The 6,944-nt window shown below is 41.0% G+C and overlaps 1 protein-coding gene across 1 annotated transcript in view; it reads left to right on the forward strand.

Annotated features, from left to right (window-relative positions):
* The window catches only part of LOC117542329 (homeobox protein Meis1), a gene marked incomplete in the record, with an annotated part of 68,844 nt that extends 65,713 nt beyond the window's left edge, over positions 1–3,131 (forward strand). Inside the window, 1 exon segment of the mRNA XM_034209939.1 lies at positions 1,060–3,131.
* Between the last annotated feature and the right edge of the window lie 3,813 nt (positions 3,132–6,944).

Below are 6,944 nucleotides of genomic sequence, written 5' to 3' on the forward strand. Positions count from 1 at the left end.
ACAACAATGGTTGCGGTTCCTCGGTGGTGACGTTCCACCAGCAGAGATGGATGGCGGCTATTGTTGGCTGTAAAGAGAGGAATGTAGGGAGAGAAGAGGGTGAAGATAGATTTCTTTACTCCATTTGTCATTATATGCGGAGGTTTGTTGGCATGCAGCAGGTTGCATCAGTATAAAGGGTTACGGTTGATTTAGGCTGTGAGATTAAGGCTTTGTTCATGACTTTAAGAATTCAAAACAACATAGCATTTTATTTCCTGTTATTCGTAACCTGAAATAGTTTGCCTGATGATCAAAGACTACTTTTAAATTCCCTGTACAGTTAAACAGATTATGCAGGAAATGTTAAGTACATGGCCTCTGTATCACTTAAAGTCGATCATGTGTTTGGTCTGTAAGTCCTCTGCTACTTTTAAAGTAGCATTACAGAAGGTGTAGGATTAACTCACTAAATCCTCCAATGTAGCCACGCATTCTTAGTAAGGGCAGGTTTAGTTTGTATTCCGACCCAGATTAGCATTTTGTTTGGTCTGCAGAATTTACCACATAATACACACATCAGCCGGGCCGACCATGTTCAAGTGCTAACAGCCTAAAGCTGTAACATGAGTCTGCTTTCAGAAGTCTGCTGTAATCTATTGCGATATTTAATGAATGATTAATGATATCGAACTCATTCATTCATTTTGCAATTAAATGCTCTCTGTCCCAGTGGTGCAGACAATATGCCAACTCCAGATTCAATATAAATAGTGCAAGAAGAAACAGAAATAGAAAATAATTCTGGAAGTTGAACGTGAGCAATGTGCAAGTAATTAAACACGTTTGTAGCTTAATAAAATGTGCATGAATTTGAACATACACTCGAGTTTTTGAATGTTTCAACATGACCAAATGTTCATACCACTAGGGGTTTCAACCCATAGAAACTGAGTTATTCAAATACAAAAAACATCACTAATAGAGACTTTTGCAGACTTCAATCTGTTGTCCAAATGCAATCCATTACTGATCCAAAACTGATCATTAGTTAACCCTGTCGATCTCCTCTTTCCTCAGAACGGCAGGGCAACCCGGGGATCACCTGTCTCACCGAGGCCTACGGATGAACGGGAACAGGGCTCCTTGACTTCCTGATGACAACAACCAACAGTAACCCCTCTGTCCACCTCCAACACCCAACAACATATTATTCGGCTGATATCTGCAACATGGAAGCTTTCCATGACTGCCTTCAACCCTTCCAAGTCTATGTGTCCAGCGACGGTGATGCACAGAAGATCAAACTATGTCCAAACCAGATGAGCCCCTGTCCCGACTGACCCCTGCTTCTTCTTCTTCTCTGGTGGGCACTAGACTTCGCCCCCTTGCCACTGCCCACAAGGTTCACATGGACTCCTCCATTACAAGTGATTGTGATTGCGATTGCGAGCATAGACGACACACGAGAGACACACTGTGTCCTTTGCCTGTACCTTTGGCGAATGCAGCACTTGGTGATATATTCTAGACTCTTTGGTAAACAAAAGAGAGATCCTGTGAAGAGCACTCCACTCTTTGGGACGATGGAATTGGACCAAGGAGAAGCCAATGTCTGTATCTGACAGGACACTAACAAAGCAAAAGAGGTGCCCTTTAAAAAATATAGTGGATTGAAACATGGAAGGAAGGAAAGCAAGAGAAAAGAAATAAAAAGTATAACTATATCAAACCCTAGTTTGGGAAGCGAGTGGAGAAAGAAAATATACTGTATACTGATGTAAAATTACGCTGGACTCTCACAAGAACTGGGAATTTAAGTATTGTAAATGCTATTGTATTGTTCTGCATATTATGTTGTTTCTAATAGATTTTTTTAAAAAGGATGTGAACTTTTTTCTCTTTTTTTCTGATTTCTTTCCACACTATGTGTGTGCCGTCTCCATCAAATTTGACCTCCTGCCCCCTCCCTTCATTCAATCACGATGCATTTTTAAAAGAAAAAGAAAGTGAATAAACGGACAATTCGATCAGTTTGTCATTTCTCGCAGGCCTTTATTTGGATGGAAAGAGAGTGATTCACTTGACTTGTTTACATCCAGTGCACACGTACGTCCATGCAGGAAGCAACTTACTTGTATTACTGTTGCTGTGTGACTCCTTGTGATTTTTTTCTTTACATATTCATATCATTGGATTATATGTTCTTCTGCTGGTAGGTTTTAATTGGCATACACATTTACTGACCATTTGAGGACATACACCCGACAATAACTCATTAGATTAACTCCAAAAACAATGACATCAGGCTAAACAGAGTTTCTGAGAAGCTAACATTTTGGATTAACAAGGTTTTTAATTATACTGCTATTGTCCAATTTATCCATATAAATAATGTATGTGTCGACATGGTTTACATCATGACAGGCTAACATGATCACGAGCTTCAACTGATGCTCATAAACAAGCTACAAAAGTAACAGCGGATGGGAAACTACAAGTGTGTGTCCTGCAAACACATTGTTTCCTGTTTTTCTCCATGTGTGTCTGTGATTGAGCGACACTGGACGTCCATTCCAGTGTCCTATTGATGTGTTTATGTCACAAGGCCGTGCACTCGCATGGCCAATGGATTCCCCCCGCTGCCTGATAACAGGGAGAGGCGGAGGCTATGGGAAAACACCTTTTCCACCACAGCCCATTCTTTTTTGATTAAACCAGCTGATGTTATGCTGATCAACAGACAGGAGAGAATGTAAAAGTCACTGTGTGTGTGTGTGTGTGTGTGTGTGTGTGTGTGTGTGTGTGTGTGTGTGTGTGTGTGTGTGTGTGTGTGTGTGTGTGTGTGGTGTGTGTGTGTGTGTGTGTGTGTGTGTGTGTGTGTGTGTGTGTGTGTGTGTGTGTGTGTGTGTGTGTGTGTGTGTGTGTGTGTGTGTGTGTGGGTGTGGGTGTGGGTGTGGGTGTGTGTGTGTGTGTGAGTGAGGGGGAACGTGTGTGTGCGTTATCAATGCATCCATTATCCATTGCTTCAAACATGTATTACGCACATCTTTAAGATTCCTTTGAAGACAAGTCATGTTTCTTATGCTTTTACTTTGAAGGGTATATATGTACATCTGTGTTGTAAATAAATACTTTTTGTTCAAATAACAGAACTCATAACTAGTCTCACATTATATTCCTACAAGCAGAAATATAATAAAATACTAGTTTTAAAAAAGTGGCAATGTCCCTTGAAAGAAAGCAGAGGTCCATGTATTCTTAAAGAAACATGCACTCAGGTTCTCCCATTGCATTTTCTCACTCACGGAATGAGGGGCTCGGCGAGAAAGCGAATTATCCTTCATTTAGCATTTAAATTCATTTAGGTAAAATTGCTACAAACATGTAAATGGGAAGATTAGTTCTCCCTCACGCCTTGTTGCCCGCAGTCAAAGGGCTCCGCTTGAACCCAGCGCTGTGCAGCCGATGTTGTCCCCGGGATTCAGTGCACCTCATGAGGCAGAGCCGACTGAGGAGGCGAGGGGAGAAGAGCCGAGCGACTTTTGTCTAATTGATACATTTCGGAGAGCAGCCCTGAATCCCAAAGTCTTGTTTTTTTCCGACCATCGAACAAGAGAGAGTCTGTTTTATCCATAACAATATGCGCGTGTAAATCAATACTCTCCCATTCTCCCTCTGTATCTCTCCTCCGCGCAACTATTGTGTTTTTACTGCCTTTGCCGAAGTGAATGCTATTTACACTAAAGAAGAAGAAGGAAAAAAGACACGCTCTTAAAAAACCCAGGCGACGTTTTAATTGCTTCGCCTCTCCACCAAGGCTGGAAAATCCGAGGCTGTGAAATGTGAATTCCTGAGCCTGTGGCCGCTGGGAGCTGTGGAGACAGAGGAGAAAGCCCATGCTTGACTGCCCTCTTTAGGGAGGCCTGGTAACTGTCCGGGGCAGGGACGTTTGGAGATGGCGCACAGCACCACCTCTCCTTTTACGCACGGACGTAAACCACAAAAAAGCGCTTGTTGAAGTTTGATAAAAGTGGAAAAGCTGAAAAGAGATACAAAGGAAGTGTAGCTGCAACAAAATAGTGTACTGATGACAATATACATTCAAAAGAAAAGTATTGTATATATATGTTTTGTTTTATATTTCAGACACAAAGTGCCAGTATGACGAATGATTGTCACTGTTTATTTATTTATTTCCGTTTTAACAAATGCCGATTTCTTAAGAGACAAAACCAATAATTTGTGTCCACTAATAAAAAGGACACATTTCCTGAAATATCTTGATTCGTCTTATTCCATTAATAATTTTAACGGTTTTGAAGGATACATATTATTTAAGACTCAACTCGTTAAATAATAACAATAATAATAATTATAGACATGTTTTAATCTACAAGGACGTCCTTGTATGTGTATTTCTGCTAATTGTCTTTATTTGTTATCAGATGCAGATGATTTAGAATCTTCGGGAACATTTTGGCCACAGCTGAGCTGACCTATATTTCTGCTGAGATGTGAAAGTTAGTTGCCTATTGACCGTTTCCTTCTTCCACCCTTTACAATTATTTTGTATCCATAAAAAGTTCGACTTGTGCTAATTTTCAAAAACTGAGAGTCCTAACGTAACTTGAAGTTAATGATGATGGTTGGCCACTTGGCCTCCTCCCCTCCGAGTCTCACACACACACTGACCGCGGAGTGAACTGTCAGTAATGAATGGAGCAGAAATGTGTTCCAGAGCAGCGGAGGTGCCCGGACAGGCCTGTCTTCCTCCCACAACAACGCACACATTTATGCGCCTTTATGTTTCAAACAGGGACCTCAGACAAGTAACCGCGCGCCTCTTGGTCTCTGTTACAGCACGAGCCATGACAAAGCTCGGCGGGAATAATGTGTGCAGGTTTGTTCATTAAAATCACCGGTTGCTGAACGCCGAGGCCTGCTTCTCAAACCTTTCCTCAGTGTGTGCTGAGGGCAAGTGAAATTGTATTTTATTTCATGCTACATTTTAGACGTATGCAGTGCACTTTACGCCAAATTGTTGTGTCTTTTATAATTGTAGTCAGTTCTCCATTTAGATGTTTTATTTTAAAAGAAAAGCTGCAACAGAAGGTTATGTTGTGGAGAAAAACACGGACAGGACGTGGGGTGCAGACAAACTGGATGTATTTAATACATACACAGCACAGGTCAACATTACAAATCCTGACTGTGTTCTGGTCTTCATTGCCCTTTTTGCTTTTTCATTTTGTTTAAATTAAATTAAAATGCAATGTATGCCATCATTACAAAAGACTAAAACAGGTTGAACACAAATCGAAGCTCTCTCTATATATAGTTTATTTGTTTCCTTTATTTTCCTTTCCAGAGAGCCAGGAGTTAAATATCCCCATGTGGGCTCCATTACCTCCAGCCTCCATAGCTAGGATCCAACCCGAGGGGGAAATAGAGAAGATATTTCACGCAGCAAAACAATACTCACCCAATCAATTCCCTACATCCTCCAAATCGAAAATCATTACGCAGGAAATACACATATGGCTTATATGACATGCCAATATCTGAGCCACTTTATGAAATCGATATAGACACATACAGAAATTAAACAGAAGCCTCCAAACGCCTCGCAACGACAAACTTTCCAAACCCCCCCCCCCCCCAAAAAAACTCCACCTTCAAAAGGTCGCGCAGCAGCTGGTTTGGAAACAAAAGGAGGAGGAAAGAAAGGAGGGAGAGGTGTTGGAGGGGAGAAAGAGAAGAGAGGAGGACTGTTGCGCCATTTTGGATGTCATCTGTCTCCTTGGCGACGGGGCCCTCAAAAGCCCCTTGGGCGCGCGGATTGTTTGAGAGGAGCCCGCTATTTTCTGCAGCATCATTTATCACTGTCACCACATAATGATTCCCCTTGCAGCTCCTTATTGATGTTTGTAATTGCATTATCTCATAAGGGTGGATGATCAATGGAGCCGAGAGGAGCATGGAGGGGTCAGGAGATGCCGGATTGCTGTTTGTCCATTTAATGCAACCAGGCTCTCATTATCTGCAGCCTCTCTAAGTAACGTTTGCTCTGCTCGCTTCTGAGGTTTCAAAGAGAGGAGAGAGGAAAAGGAGAGCTTCATTTGTTTAACCCCAAGCCACTGCGGATACAAATTAGAGATGCAAAGGAGAGAGAGGAGAGTGAAAGTAACGTGATTAAGTGTTATGCTATTAGTTCCATTAAGTCTGAGCAACGAGATTCTGAATTAAAGTGCACAGCTTTAGGCTCATGGGCATCCGTCTTGTGGTGGTCATATAACTTGAGATGATTAAACATATCTATAACAATATGTCGTCGTGATTAAAGCAGGATGCAGCGTCATTTATGTGTACTAGTGCAACTTGTCTTCAATTTGACCATGTTGTTCAAACCTTGTTGCATGTTCATAGAGATTTTTTTCACAGCTGACCTATATTTCTGAAGAAAATTGTAAATGAGTTGCCTTTTTAGTTGCTAAACTCCTGAGCTTGCACTATTTTGTATTGTTTTGTTGTTGTGTTTTTTGTATGTAGGCCTATTATATATTTATATTACACTGTTTAAGGAACCTGTGACCCAAGTTGTTCATGGCACAGCTACACTAGCTGCGCATGACATAACAACCTTTGAAATTGAAACTGTTTCTGTCTTCTACATTTTAAAATGAGTTGTTATCCAAGTTTGACTTGTTGAGTGCACAGCTTTAGACTCTTGTGCATCCGTCTTGTGTTGGAAATATAACTTGAAATTATTAAATATAGCCTATCTATAATAATATTCCCTCGTGATCAAAGCATTCAAATTGACCCGCATGTGGAGAGAACGAGATAAAACGAGATTTGGCGAGAAAAATATTACAAACAATAAGCTTTGTATTTATTTTTGTACTCTAGCCATAGCAACAATGGTAAGTTTGGGATAATAACGTTTTGGGGTTTTGAGAAGT

The sequence above is a fragment of the Gymnodraco acuticeps genome, unplaced genomic scaffold, assembly GCF_902827175.1.
Source record: "Gymnodraco acuticeps unplaced genomic scaffold, fGymAcu1.1, whole genome shotgun sequence".
Lineage (NCBI taxonomy): Eukaryota > Metazoa > Chordata > Actinopteri > Perciformes > Bathydraconidae > Gymnodraco > Gymnodraco acuticeps.